Here is a 19,866-nt window from a genome sequence, read left to right as displayed (position 1 = left end):
TTCCTTTTGGGGCCTTATATTTGAGTTAGAGGACTAGAGTTGAGCTTTAGGCCTTGATTGGAGGTCGATTGCATATTTTAGCCTAGTTTTCATACTCTAGAGGGTAAGGTGCTTTTGGCATCATTATTGTATGTGATTGTGCGTGTTGTTAGTGTGCTGGTGAAGGCATGGATTGCACTGGATCATTGTTTTGTCATGGATGTAGTCGGCTAGGTTGTAACCCAAACTATTTTATACTAATATTTGAATGGGGGTCGTACTACTTTTATTACTACTATTTTTAGTGGACCAGAGGCATTAAAAATACGCTCATTTTATGATATTGATTCGTGGCATTGAGGATATGCTTATTTTATTATATTGATTCGAGGCATCGGGGATGTACTCATTTTATGAACTAGCCCGATCGTAGAGATTCCTGACTCTTTCTATACTGATTTGACTTGTTATCTCCAATCACTGTGACAAAGCGTACTTTGATGATCAAATATACATATTGATATCTATATTAATATAAGACCTAGTTCGAGACCACACAGGTATATAGGGGCATTGTGAAACCCCCATGGAGATCCCAAAGAGGCGTATGGGTCCTCCTTCCTAGCCAGGACAGGAAGTTGGTGTATATATCTTGGTATAAGGCACTTGGCACAGATGGTATTACTGTTTTTATTGCATGACTTTCATTCATATATACATTGCCTATCACTAGAATAGTTTGTATCTGTCGGTAGTATGGAATGTCATACGGGTATACTTGTTTGTGAGTTAACTTCCTGAGCACACAGGGGATCAGGAAGTATTGTCTTACTATTTGCGAACATGTGGTGTATAAAGGGTGGTCTCTTGTTTGAAGGTAGTTACTGCCCTTATTCTTATTTATCAAACTTTTGTGCAGGGATTTAGTTGATATGTTCCGTTGGGCCTTTATGTGATATATGTGTTTACTTCTATTAGCAGGTTGTCACTTAGTTATCCCCCTTTATAATGTGTCGTCATGTTTAGGTCTTGATCTAGCGCCACTAGATACGTCCTTGGTTTCCTTGCTTGTTCTATCCATCTTTTTCTTATATCTGATGCTTCTTATTGCAGGCTTCCATATTATTTTTGTTAGTTACTTGTGATATATACTCCTTTCTTATATATTCTTTATACTTGCTTTATCTTTGGAGCTCAGTCGGTTGATTCCTACTGAGTGTCACTTGTTGGTAATCATTCTAAACTTTTGCACCCTGTAGATCATTCTATAGGTTTTCATTACTGATTTGGATATCGTGCGGAGCAGTGCTTGGGTTTTGGAGACTTGGGTGAGCTTTTGTCATTTTGAGTTGCATATCTCCTTCTATTTTGGACTTTGACTAGTCTTTATTTTGTATTTGGAGATAGTCTATATTACTATTGCTATCATGGTATCTGTATAAACCTTGTACTTCCTTATTTAGTTTGGTAGCTCGACTACCCACTGATACCATGTCTTCGAGGTTATCTTGTTGTATTGCTATTGTTCTTATATTCTTATTCTTATTACTATTATTTGTTTCTCTTCTTCCGCTTGTGATGGTCCATTGTCTATGGTTTCGGACTGTGGGGTTAGGCTTACCTACTGGTGGGTTGATAGTAGGTGGCATCTTGACTTGAGAAATTAGGATGTGACAGAGTGGTATCAGAGCTTAGGTTCGCTGCTATCATCGGTATAAGATCAAGGGCCTAGTAAAGTTCTACGGATTCGTGCGGAGACATCCATATCATATCTTCGGGAGGCTATTGGGAATTTTAGGGAAACATTATTCTTGATTCCTTATCATGTGATATTTCTTTGATCAACATTTAAATACTTTCTTGAAATTCATTCCTTCTTAGATGGATAGTATGAGCTTTTCGATGGGCATGTCTTGAGTATATGATTGAGTTTCTCGAGCTGGCCGGGCAGACTTCCACCTTGTTTCCTACTGAGCGAGAGTTGATCTAGGGGTTTATTGGTGGACTGAGCTTGCCTCTATGTCTAGCATCGGATCACTTGATAACAGTGAGGTCTACCTTTCTCTAGGTGGTCAGTTATGTGAGGTATATGGAACATACATGTATGGAGACTTATAAAGGTGGACATAGCAGATCCCGCCCTCAGCGCAGCAGAGGTAGCACCTCACTCCAAGGTAGGAAGCATCTTTGGGAGGGTTACCCTCACCCTCGACCTACAAGACCCATAGCAAGAGCATCTCAGGTTCTAGGCAGTCTTGTGATAGGTTATGGTACCCAGGGTGGACAGAGTTCACGACAGACTTCTCAGGGTGTGCCTTTTGAGCATCCAGGTTATGGGTTCATTTTATGCCAGTCAGGCCATCACAGCGGGTTGCAGTTAGTAGGAGGTGTTATACATACAACGATTCAGGAAATTTGGCTAGGGATTGTGCTATAGTCATACATCGCAAGCGACAGGCTCGATAGGATCGGATTCGTAGGGCTCACGGACAGTCAGTTTGAGGTGGTACCCCATAGGATGCAGTTAGTGGTACAATTGTTCAGTTTGAGGCCGAGCTCATTCCATCCCATGCTTCTACAGGTCAAACAGAGGGTGAGGCTCCAAGTATCAATTGGATTTGTGTAAATTTTGTTTCCAGGACCTTCCTTGTTTGTAGTGCTTGGGTATTGGGATTTTCGTACCCATCAGTGATTACTTGACTTGTTTGGTTCATCTTTTGATTTTGTTTATTTTTTTATTTGGACTTATATGGGTGTGATAACTTAGCCTGATTATTTGCATTGTGGTTTCTATGACAACTTTACTTGAAACTAAGGGTGGCAGCAGTACCGGAACCGAGACAACCAGATCGGTATCTGTCGACATCAGACATGAAAATGGTGGTTTCATCCGGAACCAGACAGGTACTGGTATAGACCGATAATTACTGTAATTTCCATTCCGGTCTGGTACATACCGGGACAGACCGAACTTTAATTTTTTTTATTTACTTAAATTAAATTAAATAATGAAGAAACAAATTCTAAAATACATTTTTAAAGTTTAAATTTCAAATTTTAAAGTTCGAAGTTTAAACTTTTAATGTTTAAAATTTCAAATTTTAAACTTTGAAAATTTTAAAAATTTAAAGTTTAAAATTTGAAATATAAACTTTGAAAATTTTAAATTTTAAAACTTTAAAATTCAACTTTTAAACTTTGAAAATTTAAAAAATTTAAAGTTTAAATTTAAAATTTGAAAATAGAAGTTTAAATTTTTAAACGTTTAAATTTTTAAAGTTTTAAAGTTTGAAATATTTGAAAATTAAAATACATGAAAAATGCTTGAATTAAATTGAAGACAATAAAAAAAAATTAAGGCGAATAGCCTATCATTTTATTTATAAAAAGTAATTAGTACAATTTACATTATAATTTATAAATATTAGAAGAGTACCTAATAGACGCAGCCACCTTCTAGGAAGGGTTTTGTTTTAATTAGGCCTCAAATTATTTAATATTTGTACTCTCCAAAATAGTCTCGTCTTAATTTTTCTAACATTTCTCTAGTTAGTTGTTCCGGAAGTGGTTGTATAGCTTGTTCCTCCAATGCATCCATTTCATCTTCATTTGAATCTACCAAAATATTTTCAATATCATATTCAAATTGGGCAGATAATGGCGGATGCCGAAAATTCCCACACTCCGCATTAATCCAATTCCTAAATAACACTGATACCTCTAAGCTGTCAGATGCTAACGAATACCTATGTTCTCCTATTTGAAATTTAGCTGCACTAAAAGCTCCCTCCGAAGCTACCGAAGATGCCTGAATAGAAAATAAATCTCAAATAACCCGTTGAAACTTTGGAAATGTCTTGCCGCGGGTCCTCCAGCAATTCAAAAAGTTGGATTTGCCTTCTGCATCTTTAATGCTTTTCGTTCCCTGATTAACAAATTTATCAAAATTATTTTTTTCGTTAGAAGTAAGTGCTAGATAACTTTCTAACATATCATCAATATTATCTTCAGAATATTTACACTTAGATGTTTGGGGTTCTTCTTGACAGACTACCTCATTTAAAATAGTAGAATTATACAAGTCGTATAATTGTTTAGATACATTTTTAATACTATATTTAACCATGGATAAACTAGGTTCTTTATCATCATTAATACCTAAATTTGAATAAGTTTTTTCAACCATTAGTGATGCACCAACTTCTTTGTATGTTGGATTTAATACAAAGGCAGTTAAATAAATTTAAGAAATAGGAAAAAAATATTTTTTAAACTTTTCAATCATCTTAGCAATAGAATCTTTAAAAAAAATTATTTTGATAATCATAAAATTTAGTTGAAATTGTACAAATATTTGGTCGAACAGAAAAACTAGTAAGGTAATAAAGTCCAGAAATTTGTTTTGTAGCTAAGAAAAAAAAATTAAAAAATTCACAAGTTCTTTTACATCATCCTAGTATGTTTCTGAAAGTCTATAATTCATATCTACGTTATGAGCATTCCAAACTATTTGCAAAGGTTTTCTATATTCACAAACTACCTTAAGCATTTCATATAAAGAATTCCACCTAGTAGCAACAGTTTTTGGAATTTTTCTATAAGGGAGATTAAATTCAAGACACCTATTATCAAATTCTTTATGTCTAGATTTTACTTGATATTTAAAAATAAAATGACATACAGCTTCATGTTTAATGCAACCATTATTATATATTGCTATACTATATTTTACTTGACATTTAAAAATAAAATGACATGCAATTTCATATCTAATGCAACCATTATTATATATTGTTATACCATCTCTAATAATTAAATTATGTATATGTGCAGTACATCTAATATGAAAACCATCATCATAAATAGGGCTAAGTACACCTTTTAAAATATCACCACCGAATGTATTATTAGAAGCATTGGCTAAAATAACACTCATTATTTTAATAGATATTCCAAAAATATATGTAACTCCTAAAATAGTTTGAGCAATATAAGCACCAGTTTTTGAAACTTGACAACTTTTGTAACCCAAAATACATTTTTGTAAATTTAAATTTTCATTAATCCAATGACCGATAATTGTAAAATAATCATTACCATTTACACTACAGCCCATATCAGAAGTGATAGCTATTCTACAAGTATTATAATTAAATAAACAATGAAGATAATGAAAATATTGACCTTGATAATAAAAAATGGCATTTTTAATAGTGTTTCTTTTAAAATCATTAAATGAAGGATTATACACTAATCTAATATAATGAATAAAACCAAAATTTTCATTAAAACTAAAAAGTAATCCAATATCAACAATCATTTTAGCCAATTCTTCTAAATCTCTTTCGCTACTATATTAACGATGTGTACTAGGGCTAGAAACATTAGAAGGATTTAATGTCGATTGTACCATGTTAGAGCTCCTACTCCCACAGATGCATTAGGAAGGGGGTACCATTTTTTTATTGCATCCGCTATCGCGTTAGCTTCCAAAAATTCTCTTTTACAACAACCCATCAAATGATTTTGTAAATGCCCTGTACCACCAACCTTTCCTGCAGTTTTATGGTTCATGACATGCTTACATTTATTACAAATTACTTTTTCTTTATCTTCACTTTGAGTCATAAATTGCCAAACAATAAATTATTTTTTACGTTCAGGCTTAGGCTTATCTCTACTAGGATGTACAGAGGGAGTGGGAGAGGGAGCGGGAGTGGGAGCACGAAAAGGACTAGTAGACGTAGGTGACTCAGTTTTATCATCATCAAAAGTATCAATATCATCATTATCTACATTATCATCATCATCATCATCTAGTGATTCATCAAAATTACCATATCTTCTATCTAAATATTCATGGTCTAATTGAATATTACTATCAATATCAAAACAAGTATCATTTACATGTGTATAATCATCTGTTTCAACACGTAATGGTGGTTGTCTAATTTTATATTTAGAAGAACTAACACCAAATTTGGTTTTTACGGTTAAAACATTAGCAACACTACCAAAATTATTTTTTTACCTTTTCTTGAAATATTTTTGTCTTAGAAATCCATATTAAAATTTTATAAATATGAAAATTAAATATAATACAAAAATTAAACACAAACAAATAAATAAATAAACTAATAAAGACTAAATAGATGAAAATTATAAGTTGGAATGAATGTACCGAACATCTGCGTAAAAGCCGAAAATTGTAAGTTGGAATGAATCTTGAAGCTTGAGGATACTACAAAATTTTAATCCACCAATATTCTCCAACTAATAGAATTTAATAAGTAATAATACTAAAAAGAGTATTTTTAGAACTTTGAAAGGGTTGAGAGTTGAGGCTTGAAAGTTGAGAGAGTAGAAATGAGTGTGTAAAAATTGAGAAGGGGTGGGGGGCTTTTATAGTTAAAAAATAGGCCTAAATATTATTTTTATAAACTTAAGGGTATAAAAAAATAAAAGGGCTAGGGGTAATTTAGAGTGCTAGGGGGCTATTCTAGCCATTGGGGTGGGCCCACCTAACGGCTAGTTTAACGTCTATTTTATTAAAATTTTTTTTTTTAATTTCTGGAGGAAATTACCGGACCGAACCGATAATCCGACCCCCACCCGTCCTGTTACGCCTACCGGACCTCCCTACCCCTAACCCCTACCGACACTTACTGGATCAGGATGGCACTAGACCCTGACCGGGACGGACCGGTACCGGTATCGGTAAGTGCCAGTTTCGCTTTGACAGTTACTTAAAACTATGTGCATGTGTTTATCTTTCATAGGTGATTTCTTTTAGTAGTGGATCATATTGGTTTTACTATTATGTGCAGTAGTGGTAGAGTTATACCTTGTGTATGTTGATCTTTGTTGATTGCCCTGGTGGATTTCTCTTTAGCCATTCTAGAGGTTTCTTAGATTTTCCTTTTTCCCTTCCTAGCTTTCCCCCCTAGTGTGCTTAGCTGGTGTGAGGTTGCTGCCGAGAGAAGGGTATGTCAGCAGTTTTGGCCCTTGTGGTCTACTATAGATCTCATTCGTCGGTCCTTTCTTTGTTCGATTTCCCATTCTTAGTTCCTAAGGTGGCGAAGTTAAGATTTGCCCTTTGAATTGGCTAGGTTGTCTCTTTATTGTAAGTTTAAGTGTAAATTTATTGGTTCAGCCGGTTATGTGATGTGTTGTTTGATGGCTATGTTTGAGTTGGGAAGGCTAGAAATGGAATTAGCTTTGCTATTCTAAGTATAGTGATGTTTTAGCTTGAAGTATCATGTAAAAGGGGTTCTATTGATTTCATGGGAATGATGGTTTTCTTATGTTTGTGATCGACCTACAATTAGCGGAAAAGGATGATTGTGGAGCGAGAGCATTCATATTGATGAGTCGTGGTTTATCAAAATTGCCCTGGTGTACTCTTGTGATTATTTGACTTTTAGGTGGTTAGTCAATAAGTCTCAGAAATTTCAGTCACAGGCTTGTTTTACCTTATAACCAGGACTTTATTCAATCTCAATGATTTGGTGTTGTGCCTTGGTTCTACCGGTGAACTACAGCAGGTGTGTCAATCGTTCAAAGAATTAGATTGTTGATTTGAGTCTTTTATTATGGTGTGCTTTGAATTATTCAAACTTTTGGTTTGGGTTAAGTGTGGTGGAGTTCATGAACTGCTTCTGGATGACAATCTTCATTAAAATTAGGGGAACCTTCTCAAATGACTCTCCTTCAGGATAGAGTCAAAGTAGTTCGTGGGATCAACAACTCCTTGCTTGCTTCGGGGTACGGAGTTCGTGTGTCATTATGGTTAGCTTATGGTGTTTGTTGCGGTGGGTTGGTTTCATTTTGGGTCACTCTTAAAAAGGATGTATATGTTTATTCGCTACTTACCAGCTTAGTTTTTGTTGGATTATGGTGGTTCACTCAGATTTGCACTCGTGGGGTGATACATAGACTCATGGTATCAATTTTTGTTGCTTCTGGGATAGACTCTTATATTGGTTCAGCTTTCTAGGAGTCTTGTTGGCAGTAGAGTGACATTGGAGTTGGTGTAAGTGCAACTTTTCTTTTTACCTATGGATTTGGTTGTCCCTTGGAGTAACCTTTTTAATTTTGAAAGATAGGTTTTTGACTAAAATTATGGATTTTGGGAACCTTTGGGTTAGAACTTTGGATTTGTGCCCTAGGCTGAGTCATTTATTTTGAATTTATGCCGCTCTTCGATGATCAAGTGGTGCTTGCGTTTCCTTCATGGTTATTTGGACATTGCTCAGATGGTGCTAGGAATTGTTACTGTAGTTTGGAATGGGTAGAATACCCATGATGACTAAAGATTCTTGAGCTTGGAGTGTAAAGAAAATAATTCGACTTGGGAGTTGTTTAGCATCTTTTCCTGTCTGTTAGTCACCTAATTCTAAGGTATCTGTGCAGTTTTGGTTTATCTCAGGTTAGTCTGTTGTGTTCGATTGAATTTTTTATTATTGGGTGGAAGTCAGTATCAAAACAGCGGAATTGGAAGTTGGTTTGAGTTATGAAGAAGAAAAGTAAATTTGGGAGTTCTCTTAGCTTGAGTCCTGGGTTGGCATAGCTTGACTCGAGAAAGTGTCTGTTGGTATGGTAAAGATTCCGAGCCTAGCCTTATGATCTTTTTGTGCCCTTGGGTTCTTTTCCATCCTTTGACTTTCGAGGACAAATTTCCCTTTAGTAGTGGATGTTGCAATGACACTCAAGGTTATTTTCATCTTTTTCCAATCTTTTCAGTATTTAAAGCTTTAATGTAGTGACCCTAAGTTATTTATAACTTGCTGGCACCAATAGTTAGGTCGCCTGGTTGTTCGTTTGGATTTTACGCCCGTTTTCCTATTTTTAGAGCTCTTGGAGTTAGAATGGTTAGCTTCAATAAAAAATCTAGAAAGACGACCTCAGAATGGAATTCTAATGGTTTTATCAGGTCTAGAATGGTCATTTTAGGCTAGTAGCATGCTCATCTTGAGTCCCAAGCATTTCAGAATGAGTTTGAGCCATTAGGCATTTTAGCCTTTAAGCTTTAGCCTATAGTTGACTTTGGTCAATATTCTTGGTAAATGCGCTTGGATTGAAATTCCATTAGTGCGGCTAGCTCTAAAATGTCGAGTTTGGTCTAGAATAATCTTTTGTTCATCTTCCAAGGCTTCCGATCTTATTCTGATCCCTTTTGTGGATTTTAGTTAAATATGACCCTTGGGTGTGGGCCCCACTTTTTTTAGAGATGACCTCAGATGGAAATTTTGACTGTGCTATTAAGTTTGGAACATCGAATTTGATAGGGTAGCATAAACCATGTACGCGCATGAGTGCCAACACCATTGCCTATCTAATTCACGATTGTAGGAGTCGCGATCGCGAAGAGCTATCACCTAGACCTTCACATTCACGAGGCTTGTGGTCGCGATCGCGATGCATTGTTGTCTTGTCTTTTAATTAAAGATCAGACGCAAACAACCCCGACCCCCATTTCTATTTCTTCAATTTTAGGAGCTAGAGAGCTCAAAATTGAGCGATTCCAAGAGCTACGTGTTTGTATTGATTGTGGATATGTTTTGGTGGGTTTGAGAAAGCATGCAAGGCGATGTTCTGAGATATATTCCTCCCAAAAGGGGCTTCCCTAGCTTAGTTTAAGCTTTAATGGTGTTTTTAATTATTGGGCTTATTTAGGTTATTTTGAGCATCAAGTTGTGCCCCATTTTGCGGTACAAGCTCAATAATCCATTTAGAACCTTTTCACAGAGTCATTTTTGGGATTCCTAATGCGGGTCCCATAATCCCCTTTTTAACTCAATTTTGGGTCCGTCTCTAAAAAATGTGATTTTAGTGTTAACGCTTCCTATTGACGAGGTGATCAATATTTTGATAGCGTGGAGGCAGTTGGAGTCATTTATGGAGCGTAAAGCTACCAGGAAGTAGACATGGAGCATGTGTGTTCGGCTTCGAGGTAGGATACAATCTCTTTTTCTTTTGATTGATCTTCATGAGGTATTGTTTAGTATAAATTACTTTTGGTTTGGATTATATGTGGCGGGTTAGGTTTGATTCCTAAATTCTTGGTTTTTTTTCCCGGTGTGAGCCTCATGCTAGGTTGCCTTTATGAGACTTCCAATCTAGTGAGTAAGATTATTGATTATGCCTTAGTTTTTCTTTGATTAACCCATTTTAGGTGACTTGATTATTGTTTATGGTGGTTGGCGGATTTATGCCTTAGAATTGGGTTTGATTTGATCCTTAGTTGAGTTAGCCGTGTTTTGCAGGAATTTCATAGAATTAGTATCCTTCCCTGTTGTAACATCTATTTTGAAGCCTTGGTATAGTGATTTCCACCCGATTAGGCTTATGATCTACTATTGGATCCCATTTCCGGATTTAGAGCTAGAATCCTTCTATGCTTTCTTTTTGCTGTTTGGCAGGGCTAGATGTGTTTGAAATCTCTAGGTTGAATACTCAGTTGGATCTGGAAGTATTGATTGACTAGTTGAGCACCTATTTCCTCACTCCCTCCTCCTTGTTACCTAGTTCGGGTTGAGTTCCTTTTGGGGCCTTATATTTGAGTTAGAGGACTAGAGCTGAGCTTTAGGCCTTGATTGGAGGTCGATTGCATTTTTTAGCCTAGTTTTCATACTCTAGAGGGTAAGGAGCTTGTGGCGTCATTATTGTATGTGATTGTGCGTGTTGTTTATGTCACGACCCAACCCCGTAGGCCGTGACTGGTGCCCAAGTTGGGCACCCAAACGTGCCCTTATCCCAAATTAGCCTTTTTAACCGAATAAACATATGTAGTGATTAGAAGAAATTGCTAAACAAATCACAAAAGTAGATATAGGCACGAGGGCTGACAGGCCGTCACAAAACACACAAAACCCCAAACCATATATACAAAACCCACAACATAACTCTGTCTACAGACCTCTACAGATGATAGCATAGTCATATGATAGGAAAAGACCCCGTCGTACCCCTGACCAAAAATATCCAAATATACAGAGATAACGTCAGTACCAAAATACAAGCTCTGAACAAGGGAGCAATTCAAACGACGCAGCAAATATCCTAAACAGGTGGATCAGCAAATCAAACTTCGGCACCTGCGGGCATGTAACGCAGCCCCCGAAGAAAGGGGGTCAGTACGAAAAATATACTGAATATGTAAAGCATGAACTGTAATAAGTAAAACCATAATCTGAATAGTAGGTGCAGAAAATGAAATAAATGTTCAAAATTTCAAAATGCATATCATAATCACAAATCATATATGCAAAGACATATGCCATATCCGGCCCCATGTCATGGGACTCGGTGAACAAAACGTGGTCTCCCTCCCGTCATTGGCGCCACAGCACATCATAACACCAGAGTAGGGAATATCTCCGTAACAGATCATATCATATCAGATGGACATATCAAATCATATCATACCATATCATAAGCATATGTGTACATGGCACAGCATAACTCCGTGGCATAACATACACCACAACCCATGTACATGTCATACCTGCCCCCTCACGTTGGGGCACGGCGAAAAATGCAGAGAAGTACGCTTGATAACATATCCTGGCCCAGGCTCAGTGAAAGAATGGTTACAGTATGCACGAGTAGAGTAGTGAGAAACTAAATGCAATTTAAAATATAAAGCATTTATAGAGACTCAATAGCTTAATCCTGATGACAAGTCATATAAAAGAAACTGACCTATATTCATAGTACACTTCTTTCAGATGTCACGATGGTCTATGTCAAAACAGTCTTTCAGAAATCATTTTCCATATTCCGAAACATAATATGAGGATCAATTGAATAATTGAAATAACTATCATTTAAAAATCAAGACAATAGTTATTTCAAGTAACCTTAGGTTGCCATTATGAATTATACCAAACCATGAATTATATCAAAAGATGAATTATACCAAAATAGGATGGCTGGAATCAAACTCATGTATCAAAATATAATGATATAATTTCTAGGAATTTACAAACATTAGCCATCCTAGTGTCTCTAAGAATAGGAGCTTCTTTGGAATTTATACCTTCGTCCGTTTGTTTCATATAAATCATGCCAAAAGAAAGAAGGTTAGCTTTACATACCTGTCAATGATCAATTGCAACCCATTCGCTTTGTCACCCTTTTAGCCTATTTAATATGAAAGTAACGCTATCATTAGTAACTATACTATCTAATTTGTAAATCTGTAATCCATCGCTTATAAAACTTATCCCTTAACTAATACTTTCTCGTTTAGGATTTTCCATTAGTTAAGGCTTAACGAACCCTATATATTCGCCTAATCCAAAATTTCGATTATTCCCTTTTTATCATAGAAATACAATCAGCAACCCAATAATCTCTCTTAATTCCTTTTCAACTAATTCAAGAATACAAAATCTCTTTCCTCGAGTTTTAGTCCATATCTCATATCGCTACATTTTTCATCACTTCTCTTTATAAACACATAGACCTATATAGCAACATCAAGAGCATACTATTCATGCTATTTACCATAATTTCCATCCATAATTACATATACCTAATCCAAAAACAGCCCACCGAATTACAACACCAATTTATCCAATCTCTGATATAATGTTTTTGTATTTCTTTCATCTAGCAACGTAGATACGACTAGGGTAACTCAAATACATCTAGGAGAGAGAATTTCTTACCTTATATGCCAAGATTTAATCTTCTTCCACCTTACTCCCCTTCGCAGAAAGCCCAGAATCAACAACACAATGGAATGGAATAACAAGATTGAAGCGGGGCGCCAAACCGTATGTTGTTCCTGACGAAAATTACACTTTGATCTCCTAAATTTCATGATCACGTTGCTGCCTATAAATATTTAAATTCACCTTAGCAGCTATACCAGTATAATAACCATATTTGTTTTCATACACATTCTTGATTAAGCTTGGAAAAAAATGATCTACTTCCTTGAAATATGCTCCCAAATATTGGAAAAAAATAGAGCACTTCATATATAGAATAATATTTCTGCACTTATGCTATATCAAAATAACATGCCAACAGAATATTTCTTCACTTTATTGCCTCTTAGTGACCATGGGGACCACCCCTTTATATTATTCACCAAATACCACAAAATAATGTATCTATCATATTAGTTCTTCCTTCTTGATGAAATTCCACTTTATCCGAATATTTAGTCAAATACCTACATAATTAATTTCTTGATCTTAATTCACTTAAATAATAATTATTTTCAACTCACCTCATATACCTATTATCATAATCATGTCATATAACATAGTCCACAGCCTCGTTTGCCATACAAAAAATATTATTTGCAATCATCGTCGTCACATTTTTCCAAATCACTTCGGGACTTTATTCCTCTTATACACCGAATTCTTGATTTTCATGCTTGAATATAACCAAATTTTTTCGGACTCGAGTAAAGGTGATCATGTTGGACATTTAAATTTTCCAATCCAAAAATATGGGATATTATAGCTTGGACCGTGTCCCACTAAAATAAATTTCAAGGTTGTTGGTACGTTCCTGGAAAGATGAATCACTATGAAAAATGAATTCTCCAAAATTGTAATTATTTATAAGACCATGGGTCCCCCCTAGATCAACCATTATTTACATGATAAAGTCTTGAATATAAAGAGGCCACAATTAAGTAGACAAATATGAGTCATATATTGCTTATTTATAAAGGCCCCACGCAGAAAGTCACTTATCCACTTATACAAATATTAGAATCTTGTTTCTCATTATAATTATACCGCCACTAAACTAATTTGTCTTAAACGTTAATTAAATCCTTATTTAATAATCTAATCATGGTTAATTACTTCTTAATCTCTACTAATATTTCTATACTGATAGAAATTTACAAACAAGTCGAGCCATTTTAAAATTCGGAATTAAAAGTTCTTGAATTTATGTCGATTGACTTACGAATAGTTCAATGTGAAAAATACGAATTATAAAAATTATCATACTATTTATGACCTGTTTTAAGCTTACTTATAATGCTAAAGTGTGGTGGAGTGGTCTCACCACGTTTCCACCGCGTGTCAGGTTCTCTATTTGCGGCCAACGTCTTTGTTAAGTAAAACGGCCATATCTGTTGATCCCAATATTAAAAAAATTCCCACGACATATGTTTGGAAAGATAATCCACTTATCTATAACTTTCATTTTATAAGTTTTCCCAAATAACCAAACCATGAGGGCGTTATGGTCTCCCCAAGTTAGATCGCTCGAAAACGTAATTTAAAAACTTCTTTTTGGAGGGCTTATACTTAGATATGGCTTAAGGGTCCTCCTTGAGTTGTGTTTAACTTCATATATTTTATCCATATAACTTATCATATGCTATTTTTATAAACATTCTATTATGTGGGCTCCACCTCAGCTCACGGTTAAGCCATCTATAGCCATAGTAAAACAATATTTTGTTTTCGGGGTGTAACAGTTTAGGTGTTGGTGATGGCATGCATCGCATTGGATCACCATTTTCGCACGAATGTAGTCTACCCTGGTGCATGTATTGGTTCTTGGCATTGATTTGAGAAAGTTGGGTTGTAACCCAAACTATTTTATAATGATTTTCGAATGGGGTCGTACAACCTTTATTACTACTAATTTTAGTGGACTGGAGGCATCAAGGATGCACTTGTTTTATGATATTGATACGCGGCATCGAGGATATGCTCATTTTATTATATTGATTCAAGGAATTAAGGATACGCTCATTTTATGATACTGGCCCGGTCGTAGATATTCTTGACCCTTTATATACTAATTTGACTTTTTATCTCCGATCTCCACGACAGAGCAAACTTTGATGATCGGATATGTAAATTGATATCCATATTGATATAAGACCTAGATTGGGACTAAGTAGGTATATATGGGCATTCCCGAGCCTTCCATAGTAATTCCAGAGAGGTACATGGGTCCTACTTCCTGGCCAGGAATGGAAGTAGGTGTATATATCTTGGTATGAGGCATTATCATCATACTGGTTTTATTTCATGACATTCATTCATATATGCATTGCCTATCACCAGGATAGTTGGTTGTACCTGTAGGTAGTATGGGATGTCGAGTGGGTTTACCTGTTTATGAGTGAACTTCCTACGCACACAGGGGCTTGGGAAGTATTGTCTTACTAAGAATTTTTGAACTTGTGATGGTATAAAGGGTGGTATCTTGTTTGAATGTAGTTAGTTCCCTTATTCTTATTTATCTAACTTTTGTGCAGGGATTTAGTTTATACGGTCCTTTGGGCCTTTATGTGATATCTGTGTTTACTTCTGTTAGTAGGTTGTCACTTAGTTGTTCCCCTTTGTAGTGTGTCGTCGTTTTTAGGTCTTGGGGTGGCGCCACCAGGTACATCCTAGGTTTCCTTACTTGTTTCCTATCTCTCTCTCTCTCTTATATCTGATGCTTCTTCTTGTACACTTCCAAATTATTCTTGTTAGTTACTTGTGATATATACTCCTTGCTTACATGTTCTTTATACTTGCTTTATATTTGGAGCTTAGTTGGCTGATGCCTACTGAATGCCACTTATTGGTACTCTTACTATACTTTTGCACCCTGCATATCATAGTATGGGTTTTTACTACTGATTTGGATATCATACGAAGTAGCACTTGGATTTTAGAGACTTGGGTGAGCTCTTGGCATTCAGATTTGCCTATCTCCTTCTATTTTTAACTTGGACTAGTTTTTATTTTATATTCGGAGATATTCTATATTACTATTACTATTGTGATATTTCTATAAAACTTTTACTTCCTTATTTAGTTTAGTAAGTCAACTACTGACTCATACCAGGTCTTGGAGGTTATCTTGTTGTATTATTATTATACTTTTTTTCTTCTTATTATTATTATTATTTGCTTCTCTTCTTTTGCTTATGATGGTCCATTGCCTATGGTTCCAGACTGTGGGGTTAGGCTTACCTACTGGTGGGTTGATAATAGGTGTCAATATAACTTGAGAAATCGGGTCGTGACATATCATAAAAATGAATCCCCCAGAGTTTCATGGGTCTAAGTTGGATGATGATCCCCAATAGTTTATTGAAGGCATCCAAAGGATTGTTGATATCATGGGAGTGTCACTGGTGGATAAAGTGGATTTTACTGCCTACCAACTTAAGGGAGTTGCTCAAATTTGGTATGAACAATGGAAGGGTAAAAGGGCTAGCGATGCAGGTCCGGTAGGTTGGAAAGATTTCAAAGATGCCTTTCTTGACCGTTTATTTCCTCTTTCCTCTCAAACTAAGGGAAGCTAAGTCCAAGACTTCAACCTAAGGCAATTTAACATGAGTGTGAGAAAGTATGCTCTAAAGTTCACTCAAGTATCAAAATATGCTTCATTCATGGTTGCCTACTCTAGAGCTCGTATAAGTAAGTTTGTCTCAAATTTATCAGACTTGGTTGTTAAGGAATGTATAACCACCATGTTGATCAAGAAAATGAACATGTTAAAGCTAATGACACACGCCGAGAAAATTAAGGATGAGAAACTAAAGAAGAGGGAAAGAGAGTCAAAAAGGGCAAGGACCAATAATGGAGACTTTTCGCACTCGATAGGGTGTCTAACCCTAAGTTTCAAGGAGGATTTCCAAGTGGTCAAACTATCCACTCATGCAAGAAGTGTGGGAAGAGTCATATAGGATAATTCTTGGCAGGTTTGGGTGCATGCTTTGGGTCGGAAAGATGGGTCACCAAATGAAAGATTGTCTAGTATAAACACGAATCTCTTATTTTCTTTGTTTATAGTTGGCCTTACTTTAGTTTCTACTAGAGGTGGAGGTGGTCCTCCTCAGACTCAAAATACTACTTTTGTCCATCCGGCTCAGCATGGTACTACTTAGGGTTCTGGTGGTGTTCAATGCCAGAATAGATTTTATGCTCTACAGACTCGTCAAGAGTTGGAGGATTCTCCCAATGTGATGATTGTAATGTTATCTTTGAGGTTGATGTATATGCATTGTTAAGTCTGGGTGCTACTCTATCTTTTGTTACTCCAAATCTTCCTATGAAATTTGATGTTGGTCCTGAGATATTGTTAGAGATTTTTCTGACTCCTATTAATGATTTAGTCTTGACTAAAAGAGTTTATAGAAATTGTCCGATCATAATTTTTCATAAAGTCACCTTAGTTGATCTTGTAGAGCTTTATATGACCGATTTTAATATTATTCTTGGTATCGATTATCTTCATGCATGTTATGCTTTTATTGATTGTCGAACCCAAGTGGTTAAGTTTCAATTTTCTAATAAGCTAGTCTTAGAATGGAAAGGGAGTAATTATGTGTTTAAGGGTCATTTCATCTCATGCATTGAAGCTCAGAAAATAATTTTTAAAAGTTGCATCTATCATCTTGTACGGGTTAGGGATACGAATTCTAAATTTCCTAATCTTGAGTCAGTTTCAATTGTTAATGAGTTTTCAAAAGTGTACCGATGATCTTCCGGGTATCCCTCCCTAAAGGGAAATAGACTTTGGTATTGACCTTCTTTCCATTACCTAGACTATTTCTATCCCTCCTTATAGAATGGCTTCGGCAGAACTTAAAGAGTTAAAGGAAAAATTAAAGGACTTGTTGGATAAGAGTTTTATTAGATCGAGCATCTCTCCATGGATTGATCCACTTTACTTTGTTAGGAAGAAGGATGGTTCTCTTCAATTGGGTTATCATTAGCTTCGACTAAGAAAATATGACATTTTGAAGACGGCATTTAAAACTTAGTAGGGTCACTTTGAATGTTTATTTACGTCTTTTGAACTGACAAATGCTCTTGTAGCTTTTTTAGATTTGATGAACAGAGTGTTCAAGAAATATTTGGACATGTTCTTCATCGTTGTCATTGATTATATTTTGATATATTCTTGGAGTGAGGATAAGCATGCCAAACATTTTAGGATGGTCTTGTGAATTCTCAAGGATCGTCAATTATTTGCTAAGTTTAGCAAGTGTGAGTTTTGGTTGAGGCTGGTTGCTTTCCTTGGCCATATCATTTACAGTGAAGGTATTATAGTTAATCCTAAGAAGACCGAAGAGGTAAACAATTGGCCTAAACCTTTCTCTTCTTTCGATATTCAAAGTTTTTTTAGCTTAGCCAGTTATTATAGATGGTTTGTGGAATGATTCTATTTCACTACTTTGACTCAAAAGAAGGTGAAATTTCAATGGTTTAAGGCATGTAAACAAAGGTTCCAAGAGTTAAAGATCGACTCTCTTCCTTTGTGGTGTTGAATTTACCGAAAGGGTCCGATGGTTTTGTGGTATATTGTAAGGCTTCGAGGAAGGATCTTGGGTGTGTTTTGATGAAAAGTTGTAAGGTGATAGCCTATGCTTCTAGGAAACTCACGGTGCATGAAAATAACTATCCGACTCATGACTTGGAGTTAGCGGTGGTTTTGTTTTCTTTGAAGATATGGAGACACTATCTGTATGGTGTCCATGTTGATGTATTCACTGATCATAAGATTTTGCAATATGTGTTCAACCAAAAATATTTGAACTATCGAAACAGGATATGGCTTGAGTTGTTGAAGGATTATATGAGTGTTCTCTACCATAAGGAAAGGAAAATGTGGTTGTTAATGCTCTTAGTAGGTTATCCATGAATAGTGTTGCCCATATTAATGATGAAAAGAAGGAGTTAGTCATGATGTTCATAAACTAGCTCATTTGGGTGGTCGCTTGGTTGATTTTGAGGATGGTTGTGGTGTTGTGAAAAATGGTTTTGAATCTTCCCTTGTGTTGGATGTGAAGGAAAATCAAGATAATGATCCTACTTTGGTAGAGTTGAAGAAAGCGGTTGCCGAAAAAGCCATTGAGGAGGAGATGGTGTGCTTTGGTACCAAGGTTGATTGTGTGTTCCCAAGGTGGATGACTTGAGGGAAATGATATTCTTTGAAGTTCATAGTTTGCGGTATTTTATTCATCCATGATCCACAAAGATGTATAATCATGATATGAGGGAAGTATATTGGTGGAATGGCATGAAAAAGGATATTCCAGAGTTTGTGATTAAGTGTCCTAATTGTCACCAATTGAAGGTTAAGCATCAAAACCCGAGAGGCTTAGCTTAAGATATTGATATTCCTACATAGAAGTTGAAAGACATGATATGGACTTCATTATAGGTTTGCCTCGTATTCATAGGTAACATGATTTTATTTGGGTTGTTGTTGACCGAATGACTAAGTCGGTGTATTTTATTTCCGTTAAGACTTCTTATTCGGCTGAGGATTATGCTAAGCTCTACATTCAAGAGTTGGTTAAGCTTCATAGGGTTCTATTGTCTATCATTCGGGACTGAGGTACTCATTTTACATATTAGTTCTTGAGGTCTTTCCAAAAGGGTCTTGGTACTAACGTTAAACTTAGTAAAAACTTTTCACCCATAGATTGGTGGTCAAGCCAAGCATACTTTTCATACTTTGGTGGATATGTTGAGGGCTTGTGTAACTGAATTCAAAGGGAAATGGAATAATATTTGCCATTGATTGAGTTTGCTTATAATAACAGTTTCACTCGAGTATCCAAATGGCTCCACTTGAGGCCTTGTATGGTATGAGGTGTAGGTCTCCTATTAGATGGTTCAAGGTTGGTGAGGTTGATTTGATAGGGGATGAGTTGTTTTGTGAGGTTATGGGGAAAGTTAGACTCATTAGATAAAGGTTAAAGACAGCTTAAAGCCGACAAAAGTCCTATTCAGATGTAAGGAGAAGAGAGCTTGAATTTGAGGTTGATGATTGGATTTACTTGAAAATCTCACCTAAGAAGGGTGTGATGAGTTTTGGTAAGAGAGGAAAGATTAATACCCAATATATAGGACCATATAAGATTTGGAGGCAATGTGGTAAGGG

At 35.9% G+C, this 19,866-nt stretch overlaps 1 long non-coding RNA gene across 1 annotated transcript; it reads right to left on the bottom strand.

Annotated features, from left to right (window-relative positions):
* Positions 1 to 11,022: 11,022 nt before the first annotated feature.
* On the bottom strand, positions 11,023 to 12,921 carry LOC129875919 (uncharacterized). Its single transcript, XR_008763247.1, has 3 exons — positions 12,654 to 12,921; positions 12,078 to 12,123; positions 11,023 to 11,075 (listed from the first exon to the last, which is right to left on the bottom strand). It is a non-coding gene; the product is annotated as an uncharacterized LOC129875919 (long non-coding RNA).
* Between the last annotated feature and the right edge of the window lie 6,945 nt (positions 12,922 to 19,866).

Source organism: Solanum dulcamara, chromosome 2 (genome assembly GCF_947179165.1).
Source record: "Solanum dulcamara chromosome 2, daSolDulc1.2, whole genome shotgun sequence".
Taxonomy (NCBI): Eukaryota; Viridiplantae; Streptophyta; class Magnoliopsida; order Solanales; family Solanaceae; genus Solanum; species Solanum dulcamara.
The sequence above is the reverse complement of the archived record's forward strand: the minus strand, read 5'-3'. Positions and strand labels throughout refer to the sequence as shown.